Raw genomic sequence first — 23,732 nt, 5'->3', positions numbered from 1 at the left:
TTGTATTGTGAATTCAGTCATTTCTTTACAAACGTGTCTTATATTAAGCTTCCAACAGCAAACTTTGACCAAAGAGATGGCTGTTGCTCTCGGGGGCACTTCTGAACTGTGTAAGTTGAATGGCTACTGTCTCATGAATAGACTGAATGCTGTTAGACACCCAAATAAAACAAAAGTTGCCTTTATTTATTTATTTTCACAAGAAATCCACTTGGAACAGCCTATTGTACCCTCCCAGTTAATGCAGATGTTAGGAATTCCTTTCTACTGACATGGAAGAATGGCTAATCCAGGTCAGTCAGTACCTTGTAATTAATGCACATTCTTTCTTTCTTCTCTTTTTTTGCTTAGGTAGGAAAAGGGAAGGGGGCAGGACAGTCCCTTGTTTAAAGCTCTTAGCAAGTCCAAAGTGATTTTAAAGGCTATGAATGGAGTTCAGGTTGCAGAATAAACTCATGCAAAACTAGTAAATAAGAGAGGCCTTTTTGCATAAGAAACTTAAATCTGGAGTTGTTTACTTATTATTTTCTTTGTTTCTGTTGACTTTTTTTTTTTTTTTTTTTTTTTTTTTTTTTTTTCTCCTCCTTACTCTTTCACCCTTTTTCAGTCTGTACTTTATAAACAATATCTTACATTAAAATAGCCATCTCTCAGGATGTTTGAAGGGGTTAAGGGAAAGCAAGATATACAAAAGCTACTTTGAGCTCAGTTTGTTACCTTGACCTTTGGATGTTACTGATATAGTCATCTGTGATCATGGCTATTTTAGCAAAATTATAATCTGAAACAGAGATCCAGATAGGAAATGATTCTGTAATAAATAGTGCTGAACCTGATGACTTAAAATCACTTCTGTACTTAAATCACAGTTGTAGCTTCTAGTCTATCCTACCTTGAGTCTTTTCTCAATATTTTGGCTAAGTACTTTAAAACCTGGATAAACAGATCAGCTGAGCATTAGGAGAGCAGGATTCAGTGCTTCTGGTTTCCTTTCTGTGGCACCTCACAAAAGAATTGCATCAGAGATGAGAGGTACAGCTTCAGTAGACTGGAAGGTGAATATGCTGCTTTAAATAGATATCCCACTTTGTTTGTATATGTTTTACTGAATATCTCATTAACAATACTTTTTTGTTTGTTTGTTTGATTTTAAATACATTTCACTGAAATCTAAATACCAAATAAATCTTGAAAAAAATCACAGGTATTTAAATTGGAATGGTTAGGTGGTATTCGGAAGAAAAAAAATCTGTGGCCTTCTTGTTAAACAGATAGAAAATATGTGCTCAGCTCTTATGTGTGATCTAGCTTAGAATAATAATAATTATAATAGTAATAATTACTGTTAATTTGCATGCGAATGTTATGAAGCTCATTCAAAACTGAAGTGGATTGTTCTAGTAGAATTTTGAAAGTTAGGCTAGTAAGACAGTAGTGAATTAATTCCTAGAAGTCAAATAAGAAAACTCAAAGAAATCTAAACCAAACCAAATCACGCACACAAAAACCCACACAGAAAACCTCCCACTTCTGAAATATTGTGTAGTTGTGTAGCTTTTATTATGTGTATTTGCATGTAGTATTATCTGCTTCTTCAAATTACTTGAAGTGTTTTAGCATAATACATGTTGCACATATGACAGTGATTGAATCATATATTAAAATAATAGCTCGTACATTTGCTTGTTCACTCAATCCTAATTAGGAGTTAAATTGCTAGAAGTTTCAATAATAGACGGTTCTTGCTTGAGGGCCATGAAGATAATTGGAGGTCTAGAACACCTCTCCTATGAAGAAAGGTTGAAGAAGCTAGGGTCTCTTTAGCTACAAGAAAAAAAGGCTAGAGGGACCTCATTGTGGCCTTCCAGTACTTGAGTGGAGCTTATAAGCAGGAGCAAGGCAAGGTTTTTATATGGGCAGTGATAGGATAAGGGGGATTGGCTTTACACTTAAGGAAGGGAGATTTAGGTTACATGTTAGGAAGAGATTCTGTATTCAGAGGGTGGTGAGGCAGTGACACAGGTTGCCCAGAGAAACTCTGTGTGCCCCATCCCTGGAGGCATTCAAGGCCAGGTTGGATGGGGCCCTGGACAGCCTGAGCTGGTGGGGGCAGCCCTGTCATGGGAGGAGATTGAGACTGGAGAATCTTCAGGGTCCCTTCCAACCCAAAATGTTCTATAATTCTATTCTAAATATTTGTTATATTTAAATCTTTTACTTCTTTCCACCTGTTCTTTTCCATTAAAAAAAAAAAAAAATGATAAATTAATCAAGCTACATTTATTGGATATGGTGGCAGCACCTCTGCATCTGTCTTGTCTTTCTGCAAGGGTCTGACACTGTCTTTTGTGACTTGAAGTTGCAGACCAAGTTGTAATGTAAAATACCAAGATCATTAAAGAAATGATCTTGGTATTTAAAATAAAAAATATAAAATAAAATATAAAAAATAAAAAATATGATATAGTGATAATAATGATAGTGATAAAAAATATCCCTATTGGATGCTGAGGTCAGAATACTGCTGAATAGTCTGGTGCTACAGATGTTGTAGTATTTGACATGCAGCCTGATTTGCCAGCTTTGTTTACCACTGTGTTTATTCCTACAATTAGAATTGATGCACTGATTTTGGTTAAAGATTCTGAAGAAATCACTTCTAATTTTCTACTTAAAATGTGTCATTTTTGAAGGGCTAATATAGTACCTTGGAATATGAGTGACTGAAGCTGATTGGTGAACTACAAGCTCTGAGAACAACAACAAAATCTGTAGGAACTTTCTCTTGAGGCACACGCACACACAGAATCTATTTGTTGTCTATCTTGGGTCACTCTCAGCTGGACAGCAGGACTCTGTCACTCCTTATCCAAGGCCCAATCTCTGTATTAGTTGTTAGGGACTTAGCTTTTCTCTTAATTAGCCATGGGATGGTTAAGCAGTCTGTCAGCCAGTTGAAAACAGCCATCTGTGTATGCTTATGTAGATCCTGTTCTGTTTCCAGTTTCTAAGACTGCACAGAAGACTGACTTTAGAGGTGCTTTGTTCTGTTGTGTATATCTGCTTGATATTGGGGCCCTGCTGAAAATCATTAACGGTAATTGCATTATTGCACGTTGTATTTCCATCTTCCTTTATCCAGTTACAGGCTCCAACAGCACAACTGGATTTTGCATGTGTAAGAAGGCATCTGAGCTGACTGATACTCATAGGGCTTAGGTACTGTTTTATGCATATAAATAAAACTGTTTTTATGTATGATATTACTTAATATTGCTGTGCTGTGCTGTGTCCTTGTACTAATACTATGACATGATCATGACTGATAGCACAGAGTGGTTTCCTGAAGCCCATTCAAGTTATTTTAAGGTACTTTGAGATGTTTATGTCAAGTACTTAGGCTTAAATAATTTGAGGATTGCGTAGGGGTGGACATGCTGAAGACTAGGTACTTTGTTCGGTTTCTTATGAAAGAGATATGATTCAAGTAAGCAGATAAGAGGGAACTAAGGTTCTGTATTCACCTGCCTCTGCTTGCTTTCCTGTGATATTTCAGGAGCAAAACCAGAAAGGAACAGCTATATTCTATTATTTTTAATCTGGTCTGTTTAGCCATCCCCAAGCCAACTTGCTACGGAGCTTTGCGGATGATTGTCCGTGTCAGTTATAAACACTCTGCAGAGTAAATCATGCTTAGTGCTGTGGATTTGTCCAGCACTTCAACACGGAGGCTGAATTTAAGATTAATATAGAACTTAGTAACATGTTCTGCTTTCTGTACACTGAACAAGTGACTTTAACTCCTTTTCCTCCTTTGTTTAGCTCTGTGCTAATGAAATGGATTTCATAGAATCAAGTGATAAAAACACACTTTACCTCTGAAATAGCTGAGAGGCCGTTCCTCTTCCAGCTGGGGCAACATGATACTTCTAATGTTGTGTTACGTAAGTTATGTAAGGACATAAATGACAGCTTTATACAGAGCGATGTGCACAGCCTGCAGAGGGAAAGTGTTTTCATTGGCTTGAGGGCCAGCCTTTGAAATCTGTGTGTGTATACTTCCTTGCCTGTGATACTTAAACAAGTCCCTGACTTACCTAAGGATCCTCGTAGGAACTCAACTGCATTATACGCAGCTCATAAGCAGGAATTTCAACCTGTCGTCTTGGTATTGTTCCCTCTTTTTTTTTTTTTTTTTTTTTTTTCCATTTCTTTTTCCTTGTTTAGTACTTAATGTTTTACTCTGCCAACTCCCTTCTCTGTTCCCCTCTTTGAGATCTCATCCTGGGGCAAATAGAAGTAGCTGTCAATTTAAATCTGTACAGACTACTGGCTCTGTGCTTCTGTGGGGCTCTTTAATACCTACTGTTAGTACTGTTTGATGGGGTGTTTATTTGCAGGTGGAGAAAAGTAAGTTCTGAATAGAACATAATACTGAAGATTCAGTATCATTAGTAGAAGAAAGGTAGTTGTCATTTCATCAACATATTGAAGCATCCCAGTCTGGAGTAGTCAGTGTGCAAATACGTCAAGGAGGTTAAAAAAACAACAAACCTCTGAAAATGCATCTATAGAGAGGGAAAAGGCAGGGAACCCTGTTCTTATTGCAGAGGCTGGGAAATAACATAAAGAAGTGGATTTGCTTGTGGAACATACTACAGATCTATGGGTTTTGAGGAATGACTTCTGCATTCAAAGTCCTAGGATTGTATTTACTGATTATTTGGTACAATTGTTTTCTTCTGGTTAAAATGCTGTACTCAGCTCAGTTAATCTGTCATACAATAATTTAATAAGATCTATGGTTATGATCCCTACTCTCTAAATGTCTCTTCTTTCTAAAGCAGAGCAAACACCAACTTTGATTTTAAGGTGCATTCTCAGTGACGTCTTTCTTTTTTAACAGTATTTGCTCAGTGGTTGACATAGTCCTCTTTACAAGTCTTTTTCTTTTTTTTTGCTCACTTGAGCGTGTTCTGTCTGGCTACCATTGATTCTTATCGCTCATTCATAACTGGGAAACTCAACACTGAAGTCAAACACATTTGAGTTTCAGATCCAGACAAAGTTTCTTGTCATTGTGTTTCCATCTTGCTTTGTGCAAACAGGTAGTACTTTTGTTGGATATTCTATACAGCAATTGCATTGAAAGCATTTGAAGCCAATTTATTTATTTATTTATTTTTCCCCAAAGTAAACATTCCGTGGCTAGGAGGACTTAATTAGTTCAGATACCTTGTCTGCTGGTGCAATTTCTTATCTTGAAAACAGTACCCACTAACAAATCCTTTATTTATGTTGAGCTTCAGGATTTCTCTTGAAATGCCTTTTTGCAAACTCTTCCCTATTAATGAAAAGTGAACAGACTGACAGGCAAAGAGTGAGGCTGCAGGTAATCAAGTTAGCTGTATATGTTAATGCAGATTTCTCCTCACTTCAGAAAGTGCTAGTGTCATGCTTATTCCTGTGTTGTGGTCTGTTACCCTTTGTTGTACCATTTAAGAAAAGAATCTTCTGTTTACGCATGGAAGCACTGAATTTGTTAATCAAATGTCTAAGGCTATGTTTTCAGTGCTAGAAAGAAGGGAATTGTTAAACCACAATGGCTGTGATAGCAATCTCAGTGTGAAATCCTAGTGGGCAGGTAGATTTTTTTTCCTCTAAAGCAAGCTGAGATCACTGTGTCTTCTCCATTTCAGCCTGAACAAAACAGTAGCTTATTTCCTTTTTACAACGGTGAAACTAACTCAACTTTATTCTCTAGGCAGAAAAAGGTATCATTTTATTTTGGTTTTGGTAAATTCTTAGCCCCATTGTAAAATGTTCTTTCTTGTTACAGGAATAAAGGTAATCCTAGAGAATCCTGATAGAATGTCTGAAAAAGAAAATCTGTGAAACCTTTATGTTCTGTTTCTCGGGTTTCTGGTTTAATAATAGTATATGATTGCACTGACAACTGGTTAATTTGAGAGTATCATGTCATAGGAAGAGAAAAGGAATATCTCAAAAGTTGCTGCTTTCTTTTCTTCACATTGTGAGTGTTAAAGCTTGTGTGTGTTGGATGAGTGTAACTGAAGTACCCCTTAACAACTCTGTCTGCTGTTGAGGTCTGACTTCTTGCAATAGAGTTGAGTCTTTGGCCTGGTCATCAGATTAAAGAGATGAAAGTCAGGAGAAGAACTGAAGATGTGAGGTGTGTGGTAATGTGATGGAGATGGAGCCATGGAGGGTTCTGTGGATTCGGTGGTCATGGTGTTTGGTCACAGTGTTGTGTGAAGTGACCCAAACATACAGAAGCCTTTTTTTTTTTTTTTTTTTTTTTTTTTTTTTTTTTTTTTCCACCCACAAATAACAAAGGAGGAATTTCCCCATAACTTTTGTACCACATGCTTTTCTCACACTCCTACTGCCATAGCTGGAAATTCAGTCATTCCCAGTGTCATGCAAGGAAACTGGGAAAACCACTGTCCCAGAGCAAACCCTCATAATATATATCAAGGTTGTTTTTACAAGTGGTTATCCAATAGCAGAGGTTGTTCAGGGACATTCAGTGCTGATGTGCAAGGTAATACTAGTGTGCAAGTAGACAAAAGAACAACTATTGTAATTATCATCATCATCAGCTTTGCTGATGGACAGTAGATCTTGAGAAGAGCCAGATTGTCAAAAAAGTCTTCCTTCACATTGTGTGCAGAAAAAAAAAAGAGATGATCAGATCCAATCTGTCAGTTTAGCTCATTTTAAGCAATGACATGTATTTGCGTAAGAATTAGGGATCAACTTACTTCAGATGTTTCCAGGCAGCTATTGCCTTGGCTACAGCTGGCAGAGGAGTGGAAGTCAAATGTGACTTTAAATCTGATGAAAGCAAGTGTTCATGAATGTTATTTTTGCAGTGAGTTTAACATGTAATGGCAATAGAGAATGTGCCTGCACAGAGGCATGTAACTCAGGATGGACTTGTTCAGGTCAAAGGGAAAACTTCAACAGTCAACTTCTTTTTTTTCACAGTACCAATGCACAGTTCTGAATTTAATACTGTAATACTTGAAATGAAAAGAATGAACCAACTTCAGGGAGAGATTTTATAATTTTCAGTATTCAGTCTCTCGTGGAATGGAGTCAGAGATCTTTGTTTTGTATCAGGAAAAAGAGTCATAACCTCATCAGGCATTCCCTCCCTTCCTCATCTCTCCCCAAAGGTACAGTACTCTTAATTGCTTTTGGCTGAGAAAAGCTATGAGGAAGTTGGGGAATATGTTTTCTTTTATGATGTTGTCAGTAGTAAGAATGAGTTCATAACCTAAAATTACGAAGATGTTGGTTATAAGGGTGTATTTACTGCAGTTTTTGTTTCCATTTATTTAGCCTGTACAGTGCAAACAGTGATAGATACATGATTAACATGAAGAAATTGAAATTTTTGTAAATGCTTAGAACTACTTATCTGCCTGTTTCTTACCAAAATCAGTGAGCTTCTCTGTGCATTAGCCTGATGCAGTGTAATACTGATGATTCTGCATATGTCCATATACAGCATAAAGTAGTTTTAATATCTTTGCTAGATGTGTGTTAAAATAAATATAACAAGTAAATAAAAAATGCAATATCTAACTTAGTATTTCACCTTTATATTTAAGACAGCAAGAAAAACAAAACCAAACTTTTTGACCTTTCCTGCTGTGATAGTATGTTTATATTCTGGATCAAAACTGCCCTAATAGTTTGTCATCAGCTTAGCACTAAATGTGGAATATAGTCAAGCAAAGATGTTGGAGATGTAGTAGACCTTTCGCTTCTGTAAGCAGAGTGATGTTCAAAGAACTGTGTGCTTTGTGGAATAATACAGGCTGCAACAGAGCTGTGATATAATTAGTCTAAGCAAGTGTCTGTGCCATGTAACTGTGGTGGAAGAACTTTTAATCTGAAAATATTTATATTGCTGGTGTATAAATGGACATATAACTACTAAGTGAATGCATGTAGGATATGTTTAAAATTGAAGTGAGGAACTCTGCTTGAGAAGAAGAGTGTGATTGCTCTGACCTTTACTTTATGCTTACAGGAACAAAGCTAAGTGCCTGTGATAAAGATAAAAGTGTTATTGCAGTTTGCTGAATTGGGGCAGATATCAATACTTGAACACAGTGGCCAAATCAAAGGTTGTTAAAAATAGGTGCAACTCAGAACTGGGTCAGGCTTACCTAACAGGTGGTTTGCTTTCTGATGCATGCAGCTGAAATTCTCTCTCCTCCAAACTCTTCAAGCGTATTAGAAAGAGCCCTGACACACCTTGCACAACTTCTTTTTGAACAAATGTGATACAAAATCTCCAAGTACTTTATTGTAAGTTACACTAACAAAAGGAGCAAATGAGCTCCTGATCAGCCAGGAAGGAGATGAGACCACAAACCCTGTCTGTACTGGTGAGGCAGGGATTGGGAAGATGTTCTACCCGAGGGACCAAGCTGGGAGACAGTTAAATTGGTTATCCGTATGTCTGCACAGCAGTTAAGAATGTTATCACCAAGTTATTTTTTTTTTCCTTTTTTGATCAAAACTGAGTGTAGGACTGAGAAGATAGAGAGAGCTATGCTGGCAGAGAGACACAAGTGCCTCCTTTGCTCCTTCCCCTTTACCATCCCACCTCCTTTTCCCCATATCCAACCTTAAAACCTTCAATCAGTTCTTTGATATTTTTAATTGTGAAAATGTTTCAAACATTCCAGACCTACCAGTGCTAATTAAGCTTCAGCACTGGACAGCTTTTTTTCAATTTAAAATTGAGCTTGTAAGAAATATCTGAAGGAGTAATTACCATTATCTTTGTGGGGATCCTGCCTCATGTCGTACTTCTATACTATTTCTGTGGACTACATTTTAGTTTGTCTTTAATTTACACATCCCTGAAACAGAAAGAAAAGGGTTAATGGAAAACCTGCATTAGTTGGTTCTTTGCTGTTTGCAACTTCTTTGTTGCAAACTTTGGTCATAATTCCTGAGAACGGTGATACATAATTTCTTTGGAACTTAAATAAGTTACTACCCCTACCCACTGAAATATTGATTTAGGTTTGTGTGATGTATTTTAATAAATGCAAGGAAGAGTGTAGCTGGTGATGTTCATAACTGCAGAAGTTAGTTCACTGTATTTTCCAGGAGTTTTCTTTTGAATATACTGCTCAGCATGCATGGAATATGGCTACTGTTTGAGAAACATTTATAGAACAACAACTTGTAGTTGTAATTCAGCATAGTTTAGCATGCATATTGTCCTCCACTGCAGCTACAATTTATCTTTTGATGCTAGGGCAATTTTGTGTGATGTTTTGACCCTATGAATATTTTACTCAGGTATGTGTTGTACTACCAAGAATATAAGACATGGCAAACATAACTGGTGACAGCAGCCAGTGTGAGGTGTATTAAAATATGTGGTAATTGTACTGGTTGATGTGCTGTGGCCATTGAATGCCTGATATATGCTCCTAGGACCTAGATTCATATATATGTTATAGCTTTAATTCTCCCTAATACAAAAGTCAATTTTGATTATGACCATGCATGCAGCAAATGTCATTGGTTGTCTCATTATACATGATCTATACAGTTGTTATTAGCTTAATAACTAGTGCTATCTCTATGTGCAACTAATATGTTGCTACAAACAGGAGTTTGCTTTCCTAGCAGTGAGTTTTATCCACCTCCAGGATTTCTGTTATCCTCGACTTAAGAGTCCCCCTTGACTTCCCCCCTTTATTAATACCTAATTTTAATAACATTTAACTTTGCTCCAGATTTGAGGCTCTTATTTAAATATGACTGCTGTTCATAAAAATGCTTTTGTTCAAAACAGACATTTTCTTTTTTCTAAGACTTTCTTGCTGATCAAGCTGTGCAACAGTTACATTTTCTTTTCCTCTCATTTCTACTCCTTCTAAAGCCTTTTAAACTTTCAGCTTTGGTTCTGAAAAAATAGTTCTTTTTAACATAATAATTAAACCAGAAAACTGCACCTCCATTGCTGTGTTGGAGAAAGAGAAGATAAACTAGTCATACATACCTTGGGAAAAGAAGTTAGGGTGCCACATCTTACTCTGTTTTAACTCAAGATATATGGTTTCTGTGGCTTTGGTTCTACTTGGTAACTTCAGTAACTTAACTATGTCTCCAGAAGAGAGAAGAAAGAAGGTGCTGAATGCATCAGTATGCTCATGCATTGAAGAAGGGAGATTATTGAGATTTTTTTATTATTATACTTAAATTAATGTAGTTTATTCATTATCCAACCCATATAGCTATTCCTTTGCAAACAAAAAATTATATATATATTTTGTCCCATTTCACTTGACAAGATTATTATAGTGTAGTTTAGCAGTGCGGTGTGTGGGCAGGAGGGATGCTGCTATTTTAGGAAAATCTTTTCTATCAGTCTGCTGTGTAGTCTGTAGGGGAGTTTAAGTCCTAGCCATAGTACAAATAATGTTCCAAACAGCATTTCCCAGACAGCTTATGGAAGGCAATTCTGGAGGATTTCCACATTTAAATAACTGAAAGATATCACCTGGAATGTTTACAGCTTTCTAGAGCTGGAGCACAAAACTAGCCATGGAAAGAGCACTCAACAATGTGGGGATGCTGCAGAGCAGCAGACATTGAAGAAAAACTTTCCTGAAAGAGACTTTTCTTCTTCTTTTAAACCTGACTTCTCTTGAAGGCCTGCAGAGATGGCAGATGTCCAGCCGTGTGGTATCAAAACTATAGATTTAAAATTAGAATGAAAGGATGACACTTAGCTATCTTGTGCTAATCTTATGCTGAACGTCTCCCGGAGAGTAACCAGTTTTGCTGCTCAAAAGTGCACAAGTAATCCTGGTGGGAGTTACTCTGAAGAAAGTATTTCTAAAATGCTTGAAAACAGCAGTAGCTAATTACCTTCTGGAAGACAGATAAATATTTGTTGGGCAAAGACTGAATTATGGTGTTTGTAGACCTGCGCCTTGGGTGAAAATGAATCTACATGTACTATAGGACAAGTTTTAAGGTAAGAATTTTCTCTTCTGCTACCTATTTCATCTTTCTTAGTTTTGTTTACTTGCCCCAGAAGTTTTTAACACTGTTGCTCTAGGCTCTAAAAGCAGGGCATGTTTCATTAGAAATTACCAATAGTTTTTTTGTTGTTGTTGTTTGTTTTATATATATAAATATATATATATATATATGCTTTTTAATATTTTTTATATGCTTTTATATACAGGTACATATAACTTTTTTGTTTTTTGTTTTTTGTTGTTGTTTTTTGTAATTTTTGTAGTTTTTGTCATGGCCCATCCATGTACATGTTGCAAAGTACAGAAAGCACTTAGTGGCTGCTCAGTAATGTGAAATCAGAAGCTTACCGTGGTATGTCATCTAATCTCTAAGGTAATTGTGATTTCCAAGAATTAAGTAGCAAAGGAAACAAACATAGCATTATCTCATTAATTTATGCCAAAACTTCTGAGGAGGATTTTTCTGGAATTGATCACTGTGTGCAGCATAGCTGATTTATCAGTTGCTTTGGCTACTGCAGCTTGTTCAGGTATCTTGTAACTTTTCAGCGATGCAACAAATTACTTCATGGCCTGAGTGGCAAATATTAACTGCTGAGGGACTGTTTTGCTCATTGTGGTAATTGCATAGCTGTATAAGAATTGAACCCACAAACCCAAGGCATGCTGTCCTGGAGGCATCTATGCCTTACGGCTCATGTAGCTCCAGAGTGTGGTATCTTTATTTTCCTAGGCATTTCTGAACACTTTGCTGTGGTGACAGAGAGAGCAGCCTTTTCTCTTGGTAGCTTCTGGGTGTTTTCCAGGCAAGGTGAGGGTGTTCATGTAGTTACAACTTGAGAAAAAAACCCACTGCAACTCAACACTGAGCTACATGCCCACCAGCCCACGGGTGCTGTTGTGGGAGGAGGGGCTGGATGTATGTGTTCAGGGAGAAAAACCTGGATTAATGCAGGGTTTAACATGGATTTAAAGTAGCTATGGAGCAGTATACTGAGTCTGAACTGGTCTGAATATTAAGAACCTGAATATGTTTTCCTCACTCACTGTGATATCCTCATACTAGCATTGACCTCTCTTGCAAAGATTTTGACTGGCATATGAAACAGGTAAATATTTTATTGTGGCCTATGTAAAAGAGCAAGAAAATACAGAAAGACTATTTTGGAAAATAATTTTCATCTTTAAAAGAGATTTATTTTAAAGGCACAGAAATTCTATGGGAAAAAGAAAAGGCAGCAGATGGAAAATGCATTGTGATCATTCCCTTCATGGATTAATCTCCTGAATGACACGTAAATATTTGCAGAAGTATGCTACCTGTGTATGATTTGTTTTTCACTATATTTATACTTAGATCATGTTTGCTAGCAAGATCAAGATACCTTGTGTATTTCTCAACCACATCTAGTGGTTTGAGAATGGTCTAGATAGTACATGTCCAGTTACTATAGTCTTGGATAGCTTTTCAGATTCATCTATTTTTTATTTGTGGTGCTTTCCACTACACTAAGTTCTTGCGAACTTTTGATATCACCACCTGGAGGATGGGAGGGAAAGCATTCAAAAGAAGAGTCTTAGAAAATCCCTTTTCTCCACACTGGCCTGAAAAGTAACTTGCCTTGTTAATCTTGTCTGTGTTCAAAAGTTCAAAGTAGGGGAAACAAATATGTATTATTTCACATCATCCACAAAAGGCAAATGTTAATAGCAAAGTATCAAATACTTAGGAGTGTTTCAAATTTGATACAACCTGCATAACAAATACCAAGCTTGAAAATATCTCTGGTCCTTGCTGAGCAACCTTTATTTTATTGCATGATTTATTTCTAATATACTATTTTGATAATGCTTATTTATATTGGTTATTAAATATAAGGGATTTTGCTTTGTATTCATAGATTGTATGCTATCATCTAGTTTTTTCAGCTTGATAGTATTCCTTCATGCAGCTGCTTACTCGTTCCTAGATTAATTTCACCCCTTCTGTTATTTCCATTTTAAATCAGCTCTGGATATTTGGTTCACTCCTATGATCTGGAGAGTTGAGATTGTCAGCTACTCTCGTGCAGCTGGAGAAAATCTATTTGTTCATTTCTTAACCTTTTGACACATCTGTTTTTACAACTTTGACTGTTTTTGCTGGGGAGTTGAAGTGCAGAATAACCACTGCAGAAGGAAACATCTTTTGTTACTATCAGTGTGTAAACTGAGCCTAATGCAACTGGCGGTTGGCATGCGTATGAAAAAAATCTTTACATACACATGATAACCCCCAAAGAAATTCCTTCCTTCATGTATCTGTTTACTGAATTTTTATTTGTTGAATAAAAAGTGATTTTTTAAAAAGCTTTATTCATTTATACTAGGTATATGACCATAAAAATTAACTTGAAACTATTTTAACTACTCATTCTTTACTATCAGGCTCAATCTTTCTGTAACTTTACAATACTCAACTAAGTTAAGACTATTCTTCCTTCTGTTCATGGCTACAAGTCAGGCAAGTCTGAGGAGTAAAGACAACAGATTTTCATGAAAAGATATTAAAATACCCTTACTATCTTAACAAGCACATTCAGAATTTAAAAATATTCTTAGAGGAATCAGTTTAAAGGTTCTACATGCTGTTTTATGATACTGTGCTGTCTTCAACCCTGAGTTCAAGAGTCCTAAATCACTGGTGCATATAGTTGGTGAGGAAACAGGAAATTTATCTACCTTTTATATTGGGGTATTGTATTCACCAAGTCTTCAGGCTTCAGCAACTTCACACCAATCCTGCTTCTATTGCACTTGAGAAGCATAATGTTATAGCAAAATGACTTGAAGTTTTCAGTATCTTTCCAGTAAAATGGAGGATTGTAACAGCATGGTGAGACAACAGATAGAGGTTTTTGTCCTTCTCCCATCTATTGCAAAACAAACATGTATAATTTAGCAGCAGAATGCATTATCAGTATTTCTTGCCCACCAGGTAAATACATGTGTGAAGTTGAATTTTTTCTCCTATCATAAAAATGAGTGTGTTGCAGTGCCATAAAGTGTAACTCTGATTACACATCATATAAGCTAACTAAGTTTAGGAGCAGATAAGGTCTATCTGCTGGGGCAAATGTGTCCAAATTGACATAATCCCATTCCTGACTGTGGGTTTGCAGATGACTAGCTGGCTGTGCTGAAGGAGAGCCACTCTTGTGCTCAATCTAGAGGGCAATTAGAAGCTGCAGCATTACTCTGGGCTGCTGTGATGGACTTCATGAGGCAGAAGGTTGAACACTGCCTTGTATCTGAATTCATTTGTTATGTAAAGTAGAAAGTCTTGTAGCAACAGTGGAAGGGGAGAGAACAACTTCATACAGTGGATCTTTCTTTTGTGGTATCAAAGTGGATCATAGCCTCTTTAGGCTTCTGTCTAATGAGGCTTATGGATAGTGGTGCTCCTGAAAACAGAGATGAAAAGTTATGGCAGATGGAAGTTAAGGTATATAATGTGTTCTTTGTGGAGTAACTATTCAATTTGTTGTTTTGTAGTCTACTGTAGTTGGTGTGTTGCAGTTGTTTTTATCAGCTAAATATCTTGCTGTTCTTTAAAGCTACCATGTACCACCAGCTTACCCTTGCTTAAAGTTCTGAGTGCTTTGCATTGAAAAGGGGCATGAAATTTGGAATCTCTAGGTATATAGGACAGTTCTGAAAATATGGCCCTGAATACCTTGTTGAGATGTAGAAGCCTACACAAGAGCACAGTCAAAGTTACCAGGCTAATGACAATGCTAAGATTTTGTTACCCATAACCTCCACCTTCACTGTGATGCTTTACCTCCTATTTCTAAAAACTATATTAAATGATTTGATGCACTAAGTATCAGTTTTCCATTCAGAAATGCATGTAACCAAGTTGTGATATCAGATAGTCTGGAAAAGCACGAACGATAACTTTTTTGTTTGGTGTGAGTTGTTTTTCATTTTTTAAAATTATTTTTCATCTAACCAAGTTCATAAGATAGAGCCTTTGCTGAAATAAGGCTTTATACTCTTGCATCAGCTTATGTGTTCTGATGACAAAAAAGAGTAAATCATTTACATTAAGACTTCAAGAAATAAATGTGCGGAGAAAATGTGCAAAATCCATTCAATTTTTATGTTGAGTTAGAATAGAATTGCTTTTTCAGGAATCATTTATTTAATTTTAAACCTTTGCATATAAACAGTAACAGGATATCAAGCGAACTTTTTGATGGCCAAACACCACATGATTGATACATTAAATCTCAGAGACAAAGAACAGTTTAGTGAGTAAATAATTACTCTCCCAAGCTACTGATATCTAGCTAGTAATGGGAGGAATGACTTATTTAATATTAGTGGGGTGGTATTTCCAGTTTCTGATTAAATAGAAGAAATGTTTCCTTAAAACTCATATGGGAAAAGTTCATGGCTGAGCACTCTGGAAATCTGAAAACCCCAGTGTGCAGCATGCATGTCTGTTTCATTCCACTCTGGCAACTCTGAAGATTTATATTTTCTAAAAATGAATATACTTCAGATGAGGATGTGGAGTTGCCTAGTGAATTACCTTTATTTAAACTAACATTGTAAACTATCAGTTTCCACTCCCACTATGTAATCTGGGATCAATGGAGGGGGCAAGTGGGAATATTAAAGATTCCTAACTACACCACTATATATAGAGTAATATTAGTCTCAAAGCAGAACTGCCAGTATCAGTGATACATTCCTAAACCAACTATGTTAATTTGAGAAGAGGAAAGTAAACATAAAAAAGAAAGGAATGTCAATACTAGGGGAAGATGGTGGGCCCCAGCCTAACACACTCAGTGCATACTCCATAATTGTTTTCCTCTTTGCTAATATTGATTATTGAGTCCTTTATCTTAAATATGCTTCTTGCCATCTCTAGGTGTGAGAGACAAAGTGCTGACATGGTGAGACTTGAAATTTGAAATATCCTTTTCAGAGTATAGAGAAGCTGATAACAAATAAAATCATGGTAAGAACTCTGGCAAACCCCAATTGTATTTGCCTTGCTTCTATCCCTAGATATGTCATGCTAGCATGTGGCTAAGAAAATCAATAAAAAAGCAAACCACAACGCAAAATCCTGTAAATTGACAATGATGACAGGTTAAGAGAACAAAGTGGATAGGACTTCCAGATGCTTTCATCCTCACATATTCTTTCCTGTGCAGTATTCTTCTAAGACAGTTATTAGAAGATGTGAAAATATTAACCGTAGATTGTCCCAAGCATCAGGAGTTTCTCCTGACTGTTCTCCTAATACAGAAAAAGAATTTGTACACCCTCCTGGTAAACAGAATGCCATACTTTTAGGAACAGGATTTGTGTCAATGTCTTTCCTCAAGTCCTAAAAATGGGTTTATGTTCTTGTACCTTGAAAGGCAAAAGAGAATATTGAAGTCCCTTCTTGGTATTTCCAGTGAAACTGTGCTGTGCTTGTTGAGAGGTGCTTTTCTTGCAGCTGTGACTCAGTATCTCTCAAATTCTGCCATTGAGATCTCTTCCCAGTGGAGACCGGTTGACACCTTCCCTCCCATTTGTCAGCATACGTATGAACGTCATGGCTTAGCCATGGATTTCTTCTGGTTTTTCATGTTGTTTTTTGTTTTTTGTTTTTTTTTTTTTTTTTTTTTTTTTTTTTTTTAAGCCGCAGTCAATTGTAACAGTTGCCCTACAAAAGGAACCAATGTGGCCACAGTGGATTTGACTCCTCATTAGATCATGATACTCAGGCCTTCAGCACTAGAAACCTTTGACATTGTTTTCAAAGAATTCCACTGTGATTTCATTGGAGGGGAATGCTTCTCCCAGATTGTTTTTATAACCTTCAAAATATTTTGCAATAAATTTATAGCTGGCAGGGCATGTGCATAGTTTAAATGTTAAAAATGTTTCAGTTCTTTCGGTTTAAATTAAAAAGATTGTATTCATTGAAAAAAATCAATGGAGTGGATATTTTAATATCTTTTGTTGCTCTGTAAAGTGATGCTGATCAGTTGCTAAAGGGGTCTGGTTTACTTTCCTCATGCTGCTTGCCTTGGAGAAGAATATCACCACTCTTATTGCTTATAGGATGTGAGATAAATGCTTTTGATTGCAGAAGTAAGTATAGCTGATATCATCTGTAGCTGTTTATAGAAATTGTAAAATAGGAAAAATGGAATGGAGGGAACCACTATCCTTTTTCACTGAGTTAGTTCAGGCTGCCCAGGGGCTGTCCAACCTGGCCTTGAATGCCTCAGGGCACCATGCAGCACCCTCTGAGTGAAGAATATCCCCCTAACATCTGTCTAATATCTCCTATCTTTTAATTTAAAACTGTTCCTACTTTTTCTATCGCTGTCTCCCTGCACAAAAGATATTAGTGAAGAGTTATGGTTCATTGTCTGTTTATGTTCTGCTTCTGATCAAAATTAAACAAACTTTACAATTCTATTGCCAAAATCTTTGTTAATAACACATTTTAATTACTACATAATTTCTGAATGCCTGTATAAGTGAAATGTTTCTTACTAAAATCCTGCGTATGTAAGGAATGCATATAATGTGAAAGGAGAATAGTAGGAAAATGCCTGGCTACACTTCTTTTAACCTGTACTTCTTTGTTATAAAATAATGGTAGTCAGGGTTTCCAAAGAGATGGGGATTTGAAAAGTGAGCATGCCAGCTAATAGCTGTGGTAACAGGCTGAACGTAGCAGAATAATAGCCATGCAGTGGCCTCTCAGCCTTTCAGCATGCCCCACTTCTCAATAGTTGAATGCACAGCTTTGTTCAGCAGCCAGTCACCTCCCCAGCTTGACTGGAAGACTCTGTAGCTCAGCATCTCCTCTGCCCCAGTTGCTTCACCAGCCCTGTGCTGCTGGGCCTTACAGGAGGTAGTTCATAGGGGATTTACAGCCTAACCTTTTTACTGTGCTCACAGGAGGAAAGCAAATGTTTTATTGTGTGAGGTTTTTTTAGAAAATAAACAGGGATTGGGGTGAGAATGGTTCCTAAACAGTAGGCTGGGCCCTGAATTATCTGGTACGTTCCCAAGTGTAAGGGATATGGAGCTGAGAAGCCTTTAATGCTCTCCATAAAAACAAGAGCAACAAAAAGAATTGTTTTCTGTCATGGTTTGTCAGAAAAGCCTACAGTCCAATGCAGAGGAAGCACATGCTCTGCCCCCTGCCTTTAGTGATTTCAGGTCATGGTATTAGCCTTGCTGGCCTCGTTTCTATATGCACTTTGGGTTTTGAGATTTTGATGTAGAGCCTAACTCTAATATTAAAATAAAGAGGGATTTGCTACTTGTTTCTTGTGGAAAAGAAGCAACTAGAACAATGGTGGGAGTGTATGGCCCTGTGGAAGAATGATAGAGTGTGAAGGAGAAACCTGAGAAGAACAACTCTGATTTGAGTTCAGGAAGAGGGTTTGTTTCTCCATTCTCTGTCTTTGATTTGAGTGCTGAGAGGACAAATATGAATTGTGCACTGGGCACTGTTGGTGGTTTGGCCCATATGGATGGACTTGGACGCTGGTTAGAGTTACCTGCAATCTAAAAGCTAGCCATTGTGAAAGTGTTTGAGGCTGCAAGAGAGAGGTGTTGTAGTACTGACTGTTGCTGTGAAAGCAAGGAAAGCAGAAGAGTGGTGGCAGTTATGTGATGTCTTTTCATGAACATTTTAATTTTTCTTGAGATTCCATGCCCCCCTCTTATTTGGATTTGCTTCTTCCACTGGGATGACAACGAACTGCATAATAAATCAAATGTTTAGTAGAAATCTGAATACCCTTTTCACTGGCTTACCATGTAGGGTGTTACATGCATGTAAAGATCAACTGAAATATCTCTGAATGTGGATGTTAGAGAATTCAATGTAGAAGTCCATTGGCTAATTTATCTGTAGCTGTTAGTAAAGAATTCTTATGGACTCTCAATACATGTGAATTTTAATGAGAGTCTGGCTGTCTTTCTGTTTAAATTAAGCATATTATTGTTCTATTAGGAGGAAAGCACAGAGAAAAATCTTATAACTCAATGAGTAGGTCACTGTAAATTTCATACCAAATATTCACAGCGGGCAAATCCAAGTCTCTAATCTTTTTGTTTCTTGCCCTGTAGCTTCTGAAGTAAGCGACTCTTGGCACTACTCATCTTAGCTACTGATGTGCTGGTGAGTGTTGCAGGATTAACGTCATCTGTATGTGAGTGCAGTGTCTGTGCTACTCTGCACACTGACACTGCAGTGATCTGCTATCATCTCAGTTCTTTCTTTGCTTCTTGGATATAGAAGTCCTAACAAAAGTATTCCTTCAGTGTTCTCGATGGCTTCTTTTCATGAAAAAGCTGAATTGCAGCACACACTGCAATATTGCCTTAAAGCAGCATTGAAAGCATTGGTAAGCCACGTCCTCATCAAAAACACAGCTGTGTTGGAGTGTCTTTCACAGAGATACCTTAAAGTTTATTGACAGTGTGGTAGGGGAAGAACAAAACAAGGTAAACAACCTGTCAAGATGTAAAAGGATCATCAGTAGAAGATAAAAATAGAATATTGCGTGTGACTGCACTGTTACAGGTCTCTTGTATATGACAGCAATGAGAGATCATGAATTACTGCTATGATGAGTTAGTTGTTGTCATTTGGCAGTCCTAGTCTTCAGGATCTTATTTATGTGAAATACCTTTCTCAGCTATAGAAGCAATGGAGAGGAACTGTCACACACCAGTACTTTGATCTTGAACACCTGCTTGCATTCTTCTTATTTAGCTATTTTCATTCAATGATCTGTGAGATAGACATTACTATATGTTGCAAAAATCTATTGCAGTCATTTTTCAAGTCCTAGGTACTTTTTCTGTCACTGAATACATTCCTATTCAATTGGGGTATTGAAAGAGCCATTAGCTTACTGTTATAAAACCTACCGTGTCTTTAGCAGAGTGGGCAAAAGAAAATGACTGCTTGAAAAGGCAGAGCCAGCCTGGTGATAGACCCTGTCCGTTCCCATGTCTTAGTTCCATCCTGGGTAGAATTCAAGGCTTTCTCTCCCCAAGAAATAAACCTGGATGGTACTTTCCATGGTTGTTAGTTTTGCTGAAGAGAAGAAACCCAAAGGAAAGGTTTTCTTTTTCTATAAATGCAAACATCTGTTGGTATGACTTTGGTGTTATTATTTCAGTTCTGTTTCAAAATTCCAGTTGCTAAACTTCCTGAGGTGCAGAGGAGGTTCCAGTAAGTGTCTCTGATTCAAAAAAAAAAGGAATAAATCCTTCAGTTAGATTTAAAGGAAAAGTTCAAGTATTTAAGGTTTCTGAAATACACTTTTACTTGGAATTAAGGAAACTGTCTTTTCCAGAAAACTGGTTTTTACATTTTTATTTGTTTTTCCTGCTAGACATTATATGAGTTAAACTGGAAGAGATGACTTGTATGCAGATTGTTTTGTGGGCAAACAGTTAAGTGTTTGGCTGTGACTAGTAAGAATGGTTCCTAGATGCTATAATCCCTTTTGCTGCAATTGTGCATCCCTCTGTATGGTAGGCAAAATGAACTTTAACATTGCTAGCTAGAACACATTTAGCATTCTTCTTAAAAACATCACAATGTTTGTGATAGAACAACCAGCACACTGAACTGTATAGGGAGTGAAGAGCCAATGACTCCAGTCTGCTTGTGCTGCAGAAGGCTCTGAAAGGTGAACTTCAGCAGCAGCTTCCGCTCAGTTGGCTGAGGTTGGAAACTTCCATTAGCAGCAGCATGCTTGCAGAACAGGGCATTTGCTGAGTAGAGTAGGCTAATCCAAGAGGAAGAAGAAACCAGACCTGGTGTACAAGCACCATTATGGTGATGTAGTGTAGGTTGGAAAGATATTAGCAGTGTGCCAGCTGCAAGGCATGATAATGTATGGTGTTGAGCAGAAGGAAGAGTCGATATGGACTTTCATTCAGGTCATGACGTGGAATTTTGACTGCCCAAAATCTTAAAAATTCAGACACCAGCACACTGAACAGTTTTTGCTTAATCTTTCATAAACACCAGTATGGGCAGAGAAGAAAGTTTTGATTGCATTATCGTTCATGGTGGAGATAAGAACTGTGTGTTTATTCCCACATAAGCACTCAGATATACATATCTGTATGGATTTTTTCATTTAAAATCCATTTTACAGATATATTTATGTAACTGGGTAATTTTTAAATTTTTTAATATTTCCTAAAGAGGAGAAAAGCAAAGCTCCAAAGTTCCCGAAGAATGGAAAATAATCCTTTTAGATGGCCTATAAATGGATCATTGGATCCATATGCTCTATTTACACTGCAATACTTCAACAGCATGTGATGGACTGTTCCTTTTGTTAGATGTCTCTGCAGCACTGTGTACAGATTAAATAGCTACTGCAATGCAGTGAGTTATTAATACATTACATTGCACTTTCAGTGAAGATGTCAGTGTGTCCTTAAGCCTGAATGTACCCTGTGGTTGCATTATGGTGTTTTGTTTTGTTTTTTGTGGTGGTTTTTTTGTTTTTTGTTTTGTTTTTTGTTTTTTTGTTTTTCTCCTCAGTTTTGGCAGGGAATAACTTATTTCTTTAATAAATCCTTAACTGATTAGCAGTTATATAATAACATCATTCCTAATTCCCCTAAACTCCAATTATTATTAAAGCTTAAAAAAATCAAGGCTTTACTCCAAAACAAAAACAGGTCACCTCTTTCAATTTGATGCAGTAATAATGTGATCTATAGCTCTGTGCATACAGAGGGAGGAAGGAGGAGACAGGGAGAAAGGACAGAGGAAGGAACAAATACCTGTTATGTAATGCAGGTAAACAAAAGCCAAATCCAGGAGATACAAAATGTTGGAGAACAAGGAGAAGTGGGGCAAAATCATCATTTTTCTGGCAAGTCTATGTTATCTTACTATGTTAGAGTAAGGTCCTCTGCACCTCTCCCCCCTCCCTGTTATCTGCATTAGAGCTTATGGAAGGTCACTACAAGTTTGTACCAGTGCCTCCAGCAAATTCTGCATCACTGCAGATTCTGCTTGTACCTAACTCAATGAAGCACATGTGAAAAGCTCTCTGTCTCTGGCTACCTCTTAGTCAGTCCATTGCTGGGCTGGAATCAAACCTTCTGAATTTGTGGATTTGTCATTGCTAAATGACAATGCACTTTTGCTCTCTTTCTACTATTGCTTCTGTGTAATAGGACAGTAGTTGACAGGAGCAAAACAATGCACTGCCTCTGGTTCATGCCCTACAGATTTGCCCAGGGGTTACATAAAAACCTCCAACAGAGCTCTGTGGTTGAGGCATATTCCAGGTGTGAAGAAAGTAGATATCTAGGGATGTAAGTTCTCAGCTGATGAGTGTTTCTGTATGAACACTGATGCACAGCAAATATACAGTAAATTCACCACATTCAGAATATCTCACACAGTACACAGGCACTGCAGTCTATGTGTACATTAACTGAGAATGCTGGAACTAGTCCTGGACTTCCTATGCCTTTTGAGAGTGTCCAGAACAGATTCGTGGTTGCCCTGTCTGAAGTATTATGTAGGCTTTGCAAGAACTGAACGAATGTATGCATGCACATTTTTTAATGTAAACATGCATGTACTAGAAAACTCTCCAAAACTACAGGAGAAAATACTTGATTGAGAGAGCCTGTCTCAATTACCTCAAGTGGCAGTGTTGCAATGGGCTGTAAAATGCTGATCTTTAAGCTTGGGTAAATGGGACTTTCACCCTGACAGCCTTGAAGCTCAGATCAAAGCATTTCCTGGCTCTGTAAATGGCCTCAAGGCCACCTTCACTTCCTTTCTCTTCACCCAGCTTCCTGCTGGAAGGTGCTGATCAAGGAGTATGCTCTTTAGGAAAACTCCAAATGAAGCTGAGACCGTGTCACATACAAAGGGACAAGGAGTGAATTTTTCACATTATTTGTAAGATTAGGGTATCTCTTTCTGGGCTTGGTTTGAGCACACTGCTGTGAGAGCACACCTGGAAAGTGAGCCAATAGCTGGGATCTGATTTGATTTCTTTTGCTTCCCAGTTCCAAGCCAGGAAGTGCCATCACCCCCACCATAGACCAGAAAAGTCTCTAGACCAAAAAGGGCATTATTTTCTCACCATCTGCACTTCTCTAAGGAGAGTAAAGAAAGCTATGAGTGATCTGAGTTGTGACTGTCCCCACAATATACACAGCAACTACAACCAGCCCTCTTTTAAGGTGCCCAGAAATAGTTATTCTGTCTCAGCAATTTGATTCTTGTTGTCCAGCCCACTGATCTGGGCAGTGACTTGGACCACAGGACTAAGAGGCAACCTGTGCTAAAGCAAAGCTGCTCTGGGTTTACAGAGAGACCTGCAGTCAGGAATTGAGCAAGCAAGGTGTTGTGTTAAACCTTCCTTCTGTGTATTTCATCTCTCTTGCTCATATTTCTGTTTCGTTCTTCCCTTTACAAACAGTTATTTTCTTCTTTCTCCTTCTGCTTTTTTTTTTTTTCCCTTTTCTCTATTTCTTCATTTTTTCCTTTAGTTTGTCCTCTCCCTCTTCCCTTAAAAACTCTTTTCTATGTTCCCATGCTTCACTGTGATTTAGCACAGAGCATTTGGTGGCTCTGCTTTCTCGTTTTCTGCTGGAAGT

At 37.5% G+C, this 23,732-nt stretch overlaps 1 protein-coding gene across 1 annotated transcript in view; it reads left to right on the top strand.

The window, feature by feature from the left end:
- PLEKHG1 (pleckstrin homology and RhoGEF domain containing G1) overlaps positions 1-23,732 on the top strand; it is a 131,810-nt gene that overhangs the window by 48,373 nt on the left and 59,705 nt on the right. The gene's annotated exons all lie outside the window — the stretch shown is intronic.

This window comes from Excalfactoria chinensis, chromosome 3 (genome assembly GCF_039878825.1).
Source record: "Excalfactoria chinensis isolate bCotChi1 chromosome 3, bCotChi1.hap2, whole genome shotgun sequence".
Lineage (NCBI taxonomy): Eukaryota > Metazoa > Chordata > Aves > Galliformes > Phasianidae > Excalfactoria > Excalfactoria chinensis.
Note: the sequence above shows the minus strand (reverse complement) of the source record. Positions and strands in the feature narration are given on the sequence as shown.